The 13,319-nt window shown below is 38.3% G+C and overlaps 2 long non-coding RNA genes across 2 annotated transcripts; both read left to right on the top strand.

The window, feature by feature from the left end:
- The first annotated feature begins 2,276 nt into the window (after nt 1-2,276).
- Nucleotides 2,277-3,638, top strand: LOC136673894 (uncharacterized). The gene is made up of 3 exons (XR_010795978.1): nt 2,277-2,439; nt 2,734-2,851; nt 3,339-3,638. It is a non-coding gene; the product is annotated as an uncharacterized lncRNA (long non-coding RNA).
- Nucleotides 3,639-8,487: 4,849 nt separating this feature from the next.
- Nucleotides 8,488-9,503, top strand: LOC136673222 (uncharacterized). Its single transcript, XR_010795907.1, has 3 exons — nt 8,488-8,568; nt 8,806-8,920; nt 9,246-9,503. It is a non-coding gene; the product is annotated as an uncharacterized lncRNA (long non-coding RNA).
- Nucleotides 9,504-13,319: the final 3,816 nt, after the last annotated feature.

Genomic DNA, 13,319 nt, shown 5'->3' on the forward strand with positions numbered 1-13,319 from the left:
TTCACTCACCACATGATTGTTATTAATACATCGCTTTTTTTTTCAGTTGAATCAACACTTTTCTAATGCTGAAATAAAGCAGTGCATGGAATAAAACTGTACAAGTGAATTATTTACATTTCCACAGTACTGAAATACACTGATACAACAGAGCAGAGTTACAGATGATGATTATGAAGCAGTTTACACATCCAGTATCACAACAGCAGTGTGTAGAGATGAGGGTGATTTGTCACAGTGCAGCCCCGCTCTGGTTGACTGTCTGTGAGGACATTCATAAAAGAGTTCTTCAGTCTTAACGGGACTTGACTGGCTGCTCTTCGGCTGAACTCTGCTAATTAAATTCATACACCTCATTCAAGTTTCAGAAATATTTAAAGAACCACAGGCTGATTTCTGGTAATATGAGAACAGTGTTAGACATTTTGATCACTTCCTCTTGAAAACAACTTGACCGTGGACTTCATGCTGTCTGTAATCGATATTCATTATTTTATATTACATTTAATAAACCAATTGTGTTGATAAAACCAGTCCTTGGTTATTAATTTGTGCTTGCACTATTCTTGTATGGAATTTCAGAGCCATGAACCCTTCAGCGGATCAGTAAGCATAGTAATAAATTAATAATAATGAATTATAGCTAATCCCACTATATTATATGTAAAGTCACCCAACATGATGGCATCTTTGTCCAAGATGAAATTGGACAGGTAATGATGCTATAAGTAGCTGCTGCTTTAGTGAAGTGTGTAATATACAGTGGTTCTACTGAAATGATGGTGGATGCAGTTTAAAACACTCCTTCACTTGTTCTCGCTTTGTTTCTGAACTGTTCTATCTTTAAATGGTCAGCTACAGTAATTCACTACTGAAACATTTACATCACAGTCAGGTATTAATGTGCTGAATTAATTAAATGGCTCACTATTGTGTTATTGTAGAAAGGCCCTTAGCCATGTGTTAATAGATCAGACATGTTTATCTTGTGTGCCCTGTGCTCTGCTCAGAGAGGAAGAAGTGATGAACAGTGGAGGTGGAGGCACAGAGCCACATGTCTTTGAATAAAAAAGAGCCAATTAGAAGTTTAGACCCCGGAAGACAAGGTGAAGATAAAGATGAGCTGTGTGTGTTGGGCTCTGTGGCTGGTCCTACTCATAGCTGTCTCCTCAGATGCACCACATGAGTTTGCAATGTCTTCTGCTTTTCTTTCTTTTCTTTTTTTTTAATGTGAGTAGTTAATATTATGGTTTAAGATTTTTATGGACAGAACAGTGTGTTTCTATGAAGAATGCATTACAGCTGTTTCATGATGGATAAAGACATGATTTCATGAGATCATTTAAAATTGACTCATGTGAGCAGAGTTACTGATGATGATTATGGAGCAGTTTACACATCCAGTATCACAACAGCAGTGTGTAGAGATGAGGATGATGTGTCACACTGCAGTAACCATCACATATTTAATAGTTAGGTAGACAGAAAAGTCCTAAAGACAAAGCTTTATGAAGGAAACAGCAGGATTAGAAGTGGTAAGATAAAGGTGTGGAAATGAGTAGAAAAAAAATCTGGGCGACTCCTGACTTTCTCGACTCCCTTAGTGTTGGCGCGACCAGTGAGAGAAGATGAATTCAATACCTAGGGATACCTCAGTCATCCAAGGCCAGGACACAACTGACCTCACTCTCTGTGAGTGGGTCTCCTCCTTTACTCAGCATAGTCCTGGTATGATCTTGATGATGAGGGGTTTGGCTGGAGTGATGGAGATAAATGTTGAGCTGTGGTGGATGAACAGCAGGTGTTTTTCTGTTCAGGTGTGACAGGCAACATCTGTGGATCTGTTGGTGCTGTTTATAAATTTAATGTACAATCCATGCAGACTTTACCACTTCATCCCCAGTGTAACCTTCTTTAACAACAAGATCTGACACTGGAGATAAAAGAGTACTTTTAAACTTGACTTGACTGGGTAATTGCTAATTAAACTCATACGCCTCATTCAGGGTGAAAATAGAGCTGCAACAAAAACAGACCCATAGAACCTGACCTGTTCTGTCTTTAAATGATCAGCTACAGTAAATTAGTACTGAAACAGTTTCATCAGTGTATGACATTAATGTACTGAACTGAGTGTCTGACTCATTACTGTGTTACTCTTCAACATCAAGTGATTAGGGGCGGTCAGCCCTGCATTTATCAGAAAGATCAGACATATTATATTTGGTAATCTTCACTTTAAAGTTTGTACTATCTGCTTTGCTCAGAGAGGAAGATGTGGTGAACTCAGGAGGAGGAGGCATAGAGCCACTGTTTTTTAAGCAAGTGAGAGTCTGTGAGAACTTTAGACCCCTGCAGAGAAGATAAAGATGAAGTTGAACTGTGTGTGTTGGGCTCTGGGGCTGGTTCTGTTCATAGCCGTCTCCTCAGATGCTTCAAGTGAGTTTACAATATCTTCTGCTTTGTTTTGTCATGTATAATAATGGAAATAGTTAATATTATGGTGTAAGCTTTTGTATGGACAGAGCAGTGTGTTTCTACACAGAATGCAGTTACAGCTGTTAATGGATATTGTATAATGGATAAACACATGATTAAGATTGATTTAAAACTTTCTGTTGAACGCCTCATGCTTTTAATCAGGATTTGGCTTTGGTTACAGGGATGAAAACATACATGTTTTTACAGTAAATAAAACATAAACTAAAAGTGTTTTCTGCTCCTCTTCCACAGCATATGCTCTTGCTCATCCTGATTTCTGCTGTTTCAACTTTGTCTCTATGAAAATTCCACCCAAGAATATAATTAAAGTTGAAAAATTAGATGGGAGATGCCCAAACCCCGGCTATGTGTGAGTGTCTACCTTTAACACACACACACACACACACACACACACACACACACACAATTCAAATACTAGACCATTTCTATTTGTCCCTTCATCGTGACATTTTAACTTCAGAGTTAGAGTTTTTAAAAACTGAGCTTTTTTTATGCATTTTGATATCATTGACCTACATGGACATATAAGGTTTTGTTCTGACAGTTCCACTACTCAGAGCCTGATGCTGGGAGTCTTTAAATACACTACGCTTAGCGCCGAGGCTGGTAAACTATAGCTCATATTTCGCTAATCAAATGAAACCCATTCTGTTGATCAATGCTTTTCTGTGGAGATGATACAAACTGTATTTGCCTGTGTCTGCAGTGAGTGTCTGAATTCACAAACAGGAAGAGAGTCTTTAAACTGGACTCACAGTGTTTATGATTAGCTCCTGTACATCAGCAGATGAAATGAGGTCCGCTCTAATCTTCACTGTGTTCTCTGTGTCTTTCAGGGTCTCAACGGTGGCTGGGAAAAAGATCTGCTTAGAAAACTTTCCCAGTTAATTTTTGACAAAATAGATTTCAGTGCAGCAGACTCCATGTAACCAAAATACAGCTCTCTGTGCCTTAAATTCTTTAAATGATCAACACCAATCAATAGCTTGAACATTTCGCTCCTGTCAATGTTTAATGCTAAACTGATTTTAACGCTCCTTCACTCTCCACATGATTGTTATTAATCCCTTGTTTTTGGTTCAGTTTTCTCAATACTGAAGATTCAAATAAAGCAGTGCATTGAATAAAACTGTACAAGTGAATTATTTATATTTCCACAGTATTGAAATACACAGATATAACAGAGCAGAGTTACAGAGGATGATTATGGAGCAGTTTACATATCCAGTATCACAACAGCAGTATGTAGAGATGAAGATGATGTGTCCACTGCAGTAACCATCACATATTTAATAGTTAGGTAGACAGAAAAGTCCTAAAGACAAAGTTTTATGAAGGAAACAACAGGATTAGAAGTGGTAAGATAAAGGTGTGGAAATGGGTAGAAAAAGATCTGGGCGACTCCTGACTTTCTTGACTCCGTTAGTGTTGCAAGGCCAGTGAGAGAAGATGAATTCGGTCACTGGTGATACCTCGGTCATCCAAGGCCAGGACACGACTGACCTCACTCTCTCTGAGTGGGTCTCCCCCGTTACTCAGCACAGTGCTGGTATTATCTTGATGAGGGGTTTGGCTGGAGTGATGGTGATAAATGTTGAGCTGTGGTGGATGAACAGCAGGTGTTTTTCTGTCCAGGTGTGAGAGGGCAGTGTGCATCACCAGAGCAAGAGCATCATCTGTGGATCTGTTTGTGCTGTTTATAAATTTAATGTACAATCCATGCAGACTTTACAACTTCATCCTTAGTGTATCCTTCTTTAACAAAAAGATCTGACACTGGAGATAAAAGAGTACTTTTAAACTTGACTTGACTGGGTAATTGCTAATTAAACTCATACGCCTCATTCAGGGTGAAAATAGAGCTGCAACAAAAACAGACCCATAGAACCTGACCTGCTCTGTCTTTAAATGGTCAGCTACAGTAAATTAGTACTGAAACAGTTTCATCAGTGTATGACATTAATGTACTGAACTGAGTGTCTGACTCATTACTGTGTTACTCTTCACCATCAAGTGATTAGGGGCGGTCAGCCCTGCATTTATCAGATAGATCAGACATATTATATTTGGTAATCTTCACTTTAAAGTTTGTACTATCTGCTTTGCTCAGAGAGGAAGATGTGGTGAACTCAGGAGGAGGAGGCACAGAGCCACTCTTCTTTAAGCAAGTGAGAGTCTGTGAGAACTTTAGATCCCTGCAGAGAAGATGAAGATGAACTGTGTGTGTTGGGCTCTGGGTCTGGTTCTGCTCATTGCCGTCTCCTCAGATGCTTCGCGTGAGTTTACAATATCTTCTGCTTCTTTTGTCATGTATAAAAATGGAAATAGTTAATATTATGGTGTAAGCTTTTGTATGGACAGAGCAGTGTATTTCTACATAGAATCCAGTTACAGCTGTTAATGGATATTGTATAATGGATAAACACATGATTAAGATTTAATCCTAAAAACTTACTGTTGAACGCCTCATGCTTTTTAATTAGGATTTTGCTTTGGTTACAGGGATGAAAACACACAGGTTTTTACAGTAAATAAAACATAAACTAAAAGTGTTTTCTGCTCCTCTTCCACAGCTCATGGTCCTGTTCATCCTGAGCAATGCTGTTTCATATTTGAATCTATGAAAATTCCACCCAACAAAATTATTAAAGTTGAAAAATTAGATGGGAGATGCCCAAAGCCTGGCTATGTATGAGTGTCTACCTTTAACACACACACACACACACACACACACACACAATTCAAATACTAGACCATTTCTATTTGTCCCTTCATTGCGAAATTTTAACTTCAGAGTTAGAGTTTTTAAAAACTGAGCTTTTTTATGCATTTTGATATCATTGACCTACATGGACATATAAGGTTTTGTTCTGACAGTTCCACTACTCAGAGCCTGATGCTGGGAGTCTTTAAATACACTACGCTTAGTGCCGAGGCTGGTAAACTATAGCTCATATTTTGCTAATCAAATGCACACCGATCTATTGATTAATGCTTTTCTGTGGAGATGATACAAACTGTATTTGCCTGTGTCTGCAGTGAGTGTCTGAATTCACCAACTGGTAGAGAGTCTGTAAACTGGACTCACAGTGTTTATAATTAGCTCCTGTACATCAGCAGATGAAATGAGGTCCACTCTAATCCTCACTGTGTTCTCTGTGTCTTTCAGGGTCTCAACGGTGGCTGGGAAAAAGATCTGCTTTGAACAAATCCCCAGTTAATCTCTGACAAACAACCTTTCAGTGTCACGACTCCTAACCCAAATACATCGCGCTGAAACACTTTAATTGATCAATGCCAATCAATATTTTTCTTAATTTCTGTATTGTATCAGTTATTGTTTAATGCTTTATTGATTTTTCTGATGTTTCTGAAGATCTGCTATGTAAACTTTCCCAGTTAATTTCTGACAAAATAGATTTCAGTGCAGCAGACTCCATGTAACCAAAATACAGCTCACTGTGCCTTAAATGCTTTAACTGATCAACACCAATCAATACCTTGAACATTTCTGTCCTGTCAATGTTTAATTCTTAACTGATTTTAACGCTCCTTCACTCTCCACATGATTGTTATTAATCCCTTGTTTTTGGTTCAGTTTTCTCAATACTAAAGATTCAAATAAAGCGGTGCATGGAATAAAACTGTACAAGTGAATTATTTATATTTCCACAGTACTGAAATACACAGATATAACAGAGCAGAGTTACAAAGAATGATTATGGAGCAGTTTACATATCCAGTATCACAACAGCAGTGTGCAGAGATGAGGATGAGGTGCCATAAAACTCAAATCCTTAAGGGACTGTCCAGCTTGCTGTTATTCTTTCTCCGCACACACCTAATTCAAATAATCTGCTAATTGCCAGTTTAATAGGCGCATTTTAGGAGGGGGGTCACCAAACTTTGTTGGAAACAGGTCCCCCAGAACTGCAGCTGTTCACCCCTGATATATAGATGTGAGGAGAGAAAACTATCCTAAAGATGGACATAATGATAGAATAAGTCTTATGAAGTAAAGAACATGTTTAGAAATGGTCAGATTAATGTCTGGGAATCTGTAGAAACAGATCTGGGGAGGCTCCTGAGTAGCTGGCCCCACAAGGATGTGTTGAAGATCCTAGTGGCTCTGAGGCCAAAGTTCTCCAGAGGCATAGAGCAGCTCTGTGACAGCAACCTGTTACTGAAATTACAAATTTTTTGATGATGGAGAACAGTTTGCACAGTGTCTGTCTCTTAGCAACCTTCACCACAGTGTCAACTCCACTCCAACCACTGACCCCACTCTTCTGACCAACTTGCCTACAGATGTTAAATCACCTCAGCCTCCTCAGGAAATGAACCTAGCTCTGTCTATTCCTTTAAAAGATGTCTGTGTTAGCTGACCAGTCCAGCTTATTTTCCAGTTGCAGCCTGAGGTACCTGTAGGTCTTAACTCCTCAATGCAGATTGATTGTGGTGTTGGCCTGGTCTAAGGAAATTCCAACACCAACTCCTTGTTTGGGTATGTGGCGGTGCTTCTCTGCACTTTCCAATGAACTGATGTGCATGTTATGTACTCCTACCACTGGACTGATATTTAGAATGTTGCACCTTGAGCACTCCTCCATTGGATTGTGGGTATATATTGTGTCCAAACTTTACCATATATATATTTCTTATTATTTTCTTTATATTTATTTATTTATTTTTATAGTTATGGTAGAGACAGCAACCTGAATATAGTTGTACCTGTAGAATGAGAATAAAGGTACTCATATTCATATTGGTTTTGGATGTGTTCGGCTGTAAGTTGTTGCAACGACAACATGACACAAATTATTTCACTAAGCTCCTGCACTCCCCCTCCTGTCCTCTTTACACATGACATAATGGTAGTGTTGTCCAAAATATTCTGCATGTGGAAGTTATACATAAAGTCTGAAGTGTACAGTGTGAAAAGGAAAAAGTTTGAAGTATCTGCAGAGGTGGGAAAATTTGACTTTGTTTCACCAATTACACACAGTTTATGGTTTACATAAACTTATGTACAGAATGCCTTTTTCTGCTTGTTCTTATTCTTTGTAACCTCTACCTATTGAACCCATTGTTTTGTGGCTGAATTTAATTTGTTACTCTTTGTAAAGAAGAGCTGAGCAGTGTTAAAGGCACTGTAAATCATGCTATCACTCTTGTCCAGATGAGTGTGTGCACGTTGGAGCAAGTAGAATATACTCTCAACTTCTACCTGTAGGGCGAACTGTAGTGGGTCCAATGCATGTTGAACTTGGGGTCTGAAAAGATGTAGAAGCAAATGCTTCAGAGTCTTAATAACATGTGAGGTTAATGCGACTGACCTGAAATCATTGAGCACACTGGGATGCTTACTCTTGCATACAGGAATGATATTCTTCAAAGTTTAACGCTCAAGTGTATGGTCACAGGTCCAAAAGATCCCAACAGAACAGTGTTTTCCTTTCAATGCTACAACTTAAAAGGGTCTGGTGAGGCTAAATTAGGACAGATTGGTAATAAATAGATAATATGATGGTATTATGTTGAAGTGTCAGTGTTCTATTTGTTACTAAATAATAATTAATAATTACTAAAATAGCTGCTGCTGTAGTGGAGTGTGTAATATTTGGGTCATTACCTCAGACACACAGCATTAATTCTGCTCAAAATATGTAAATTCAGTGTAAATCCTTCCCTCACTTGTTTCTGCTTTGTAGCTACAGTAAAGCAGTAGTGAAACAGACATATCAGAGTCAGACAATGTGCTGAACTGAGTGTGCTTTAATGCGTTACTGTAGAAACATCAAGCAGTTCAAAGGCCTTCAGGCCTGTGTTTATCAGATAGATCAGCCATTTTATCTTTGGTGATCTTTACTGCAGAGCCTGTGTTTTGTTTCTGTTCAGAGAGGAAGATGTGGTGAACAGAGGAGGAGGAGACACAGAAACACTAACTTTTAAATAAGTGAGACCGAGATGTTTAGACCTCTGCAGAGAAAAAGAAGATGAAGTTGAGCTGTGTGTGTTGGGCCCTGGGGCTGGTCCTGCTCATAGCCGCCTACTCAGATGCTTTATGTGAGTTATATTTCTGTTATTCTTTTTATGAACATAGCAGTGTACCCAGAATGCAGTTACATCTGTGTAGAACAGATGATGTTATAACATTATTTAAAATAGATGTAATCCTAAACACTTTCTGTTCAACACATCGTGCTTTTTAATCAGAATTAGGCTTTTGTCACAGATATGAAAACAGGTTGGTTTTTACAGTAAATAAAACAAAAACAATTTCCTGTTACTCTTCCAAAGCAGATGCACCTGTTCAACCTGAGCTCTGCTGTTTCAACTTTGTCTCTATGAAAATTCCAGCCAACAAAATAATAAAAGCTGAAAGATTAGATGGGAGATGCCCAAAGCCAGGTTATGTGTGAGTATCTTCATATATTCTAACACTAGACTGCTTCTAGTCATTCTTTCAGTGTGACATTTTAACAAATTGTCTGGAAAGTTTCAATTATGGACAAAGATATATATATATATATATATACAAGTTTTAATTCTGACAGTGCCAGCTACTCTCATTGTTTGAGATGATACAAAGTGTATTTGCCTATGTCTGCAGTGAGTGTCTGAATTCACCAACTGGTAGAGAGTCTGTAAACTTGGCTCACAGTGTTTATGATTAGCTCCTGTACATCAGCAGATGAAATGAAGTCAGCTCTAATCCTCACTGTGTTCTCTGTGTCTTTCAGGGTCACAACAGAGGCTGGGAAGAAGATCTGCTTTGAACAAATCCCCAGTTCATTTTGGACAAACCTTTCAGTGTCACCAACTCCTAACCCAAACACATCGCGCTGACACATTTTAACTGATCAACTCTAATCAATATCCCTCTTCATTTCTGTATTGTATCAGTTTGTTTAATGCTTTATTGATTTTTCTGATGTTTCACTTGCCACATGATTGTTATTAATCTGTCTTGTTGGTTCAGTTGAATAAACACATGTTTAATGCTGAAGCAGTGCACGGAAATAAAGCAGTGCATGGAATAAAACTGTGCAAGTGAATTATTTATATATCCACAGTATTGAAATACACAGACATATCAGTGTAGAGTTACAGATGATGATTATGGAGCAGTTTACACATCCAGTATCACAACAGAAGTATGCAGATGATGTGTGACACTGCAGTTATCATCACATTTAATAGTTAGTTACACAGAATAGAATAGTCATAAGAGAAGATGAATTCAATCCCTGGTGATACGTAAGTCATTCAAGGCCAGGAGTCAAGAGAACACAACTGACCTCGCTCTCTCTGCGTGGGTCTCCCCCGTTACTCAGCACAGTGCTGGTATGATCTTGATGATGAGTTTGGCTGGAGTGATAGTGATAAATGTGATGGATGAACAGCAGGTGCATTTCTGTCCAGATGTGAGAGAGCAAGATCTTACACTGAGGATAAAATAGTACTTCAATATTAACTCGACTGACTGATCTTCTGCTGAACTCTGCTGATGAAACTCATACACCTCATTCAGGTTTCAGAAGTATTTACACAATCACAGGCTACTGTTCAGGTAATGTGAGAACACTGCCACACATTTTGTCAGTTCCTCCTGAAAACAACTTGATCTTGGACTTCAGGCTGTCTGTAGACCTGTTTTCTGTTGATCACTTCAGGTAGAGTTTGAGATGCCTGTTGAAGAATGACACTTTAGCTTGTGGATGGTGGAGAAGATGCACAAGGAGTTGTTCAAAATTTTCAAGTGCATCTCAGGTTTGCTGATTGCTGATGCTTTGCCTTAGCAGAAAGATGTGACTTTGATTCAAGACACTTTAGAGTACATTTACACACTACAGAGGTTACAATGCTGCTATGTGTAGTGTAGCTGTTGGCATTTCAGTGACTGAATTTTATGGACAAAATATTGTGTTCTTGTAGTAAAAAAGATACTAAAGCTACAGATTGGTGTTCTCAGTGGAAGTGGTTGGCAGGGCGAGGCAAAGGGTGCAGAGCTTCCTATCCTTAATAACACTGAAAAGACATCTGCAAAGAGACTGAAGGTGAATATAACGTTTAAGATGAACTCTGTGTTTGGTAACTAGATTATTAGATATAAAATATCACATGCCAAACAAATTTCACCTGCATGTCAGGAATGGATGTAGTGTGGGGCTGGTCACAAGGGTTAATGATTTAATTAATGATACAGTACCAATCATAGACTGGAAATAAACAGATTCTAAGGAACAATGGAACAGGAACTACAGGATATGAAAACACTAGAACTAGAAAACCAAGGTAGGACTGTCCTCTAAAGACTCCTTCTTAGTTACCCGATCACACAAGTTGAACGGTCTAAGGATGCTGTGTCATTGAGTCACTGGAAAGGTCTTATCTTTCTTGAAGCATTAACATAACTCAGATAAAAAGTTGTATTTGCTTATTAATATTATTCTGCATGGCAATACTACTAAAATAAATGTATTAAAACTCATACGTCAGCCTATAAACACTCAAACATCATCTTTAAACCATTTCAACTGGGATTAAAAATCACATACTAATAAATATATGCTTTTTGTGCTACTGTAATATGCCAGTAAGCTTTTTGATTTAATATGGTATAGAGTTATATAGTTTATTTAATTAGCTATTTTACACTTAACAAGGTAAACAAACTCTGAAGGTCTGTCAGGAACGCGGGGTGGACTGACGGAGGTGGATGCAAACACTAAAACACAAAAGACTTTTATTTACAGGATATAACAAAACTAAGACAGACTAAGATTACAAAACAAAAGCGGACTAAATGAAGAACAGCAGAGATGGACGGACTAGACTTGGGAAACATGACATGGGAAACAAAATGATGTCAAAGGAAACAAATCGAGGACCAAGGAACCAAACAGAAGGAAACAACAACTGGAAATGAAATGAATGATAGTACGTACGTACAGACAGACAGACAGACAGACAGACAGACAGACTAGACCTAGCAACATGATGACTGAGAAACGAATGACCAACAACAGGAAGTAAGACATGGGGACTTAAATACCTAACATAGACAATGGACACCTGGAACAGATAATGAAGGGGCAGGAAACAAATAACACTGACGAGGAGGAGGAACAAAGGGGGGACATGGGTGGAGACATGGACAATAACAAACAGAGCCATGTGCCAAGGGAGCACATGGCGGGGGAAAACAGACATGACAGGACAAGGGCGTGACAAGGTCCTTTATTTATTTATTTATTCATTTATTTATTTTTTTTGGTGTGTCTTGTTTATCTCCAACGTGCTCAGAGAATTGTGGGTAACTGAGGGTCACAAAGGATACGTCTGTTGCGTCCTTCAGATCACTCCAAATATAGGCTTCATTTTTGGCTTTATCCTTCACATAACCTTCACACCTTCTGTGACGTAGCAGTCGGGAAATGCAGTCAAGCTTAGCTGCAGCCTAGGCTTTGGAACACAGTTATAATAACCAACAAGGCTAGACTAGGACTAGGGAAATGGCTTCTAAGCCTTCTAGCTAACAAAGCACAGCTGTGAACTTCAGCCACATGATGAGAGAGGGTCACATGTATATAGGAGTGGCTGAAGAACATAGAACAAATAAACAAGCACGTGACAAGGACAAACTGTAGCACAGGAGAAGACATGAAGGTTATTTGTCGGTATTTTCAGTATAATTATCAATACTTAAGGCTGTATACTGACAATATTATTTAAAATGACAATATCTTAAATGTAGTCCATATATCTAATATTTCACACTGTGAGAATGAGTTCCACTGAACAATTCCATTCCACAATTCCACTTTTGAAGAATGTTGGTCTGAAATCAGTTGTAAGAACAAAAGTTGACTTAAAAATGGGGCAGCAACAAATATTCTGTTGTTTGCCTACATGTATTAGTACAATATTTCTGTAATATTAATACTGTTCCTTATTCAGCTCTTGTGTGCTCTTTAAAAGGGCTTGGTGAAGCTGAAGCAGTGTAGCTTGGTAATAAGTTTAAAATATTTTGGTTTAAATTTCTTAGTGTCAGTGTCTACTTGTTATTAAAAAGTAATTCAGTAGCTGTTGAATAAGTGAAGAGTGTAATATACTGTGGTTCTATGGAGATGATGTGGTTTCAGTTTAAAATTTTTGTTGACTTGTTCCTGCTTTTTTTTCTGAACTTTTCTCTCTTTAAATGGTCAGCTACAGTAAATCACCACTGAAACAGTTGCATAAAAGTCAGGTATTAATGTGCTGAATTTATTGTAATATTTATTAATGTGTTACTGTAGAATAAACTGAGGCCCAAAAGCCCTCAGCCGTGCGTTAGATCAGACATGTTATCTTTAATGATCTTCACTTAAGAGTTTATTCTCTGCTCTGGGAGGAAGAAGTGGTGAACACTGGAGGAGGAGGCACAAGAACCACTTGCCTTTAAATAAATAAGAGCCAGTGAGAAATTCAGACTCCGGCAGAGAAGGTGAAGATGAAGTTGAACTGTGTGTGTTTGGCCCTGGGGCTGGTTCTGCTCATAGTCGTCTCCTCAGATGCTTCACGTGAGTTCACAGTTTCTAGTGCCTTTCTTCATGTTATTTAAATATATGAGTAAAATATGTTAATATTACCGTATAGGCATTTTTATAGACAGAGCAGTGTGTTTCTACCCAGAATGCAGTTACAGCTGTTTTATAATGGATAAACACATGATTTCAGAAGATGATTTAATCCTAAACAATATCTGTTCAACGCCTCATGCATTTTAATCAGGATTAGGCTTTTGTTACAAGGATTAAAATGTATATGTTTTT

The sequence above is a fragment of the Hoplias malabaricus genome, chromosome 17 (genome assembly GCF_029633855.1).
Source record: "Hoplias malabaricus isolate fHopMal1 chromosome 17, fHopMal1.hap1, whole genome shotgun sequence".
In the NCBI taxonomy this organism is placed as follows: Eukaryota; Metazoa; Chordata; class Actinopteri; order Characiformes; family Erythrinidae; genus Hoplias; species Hoplias malabaricus.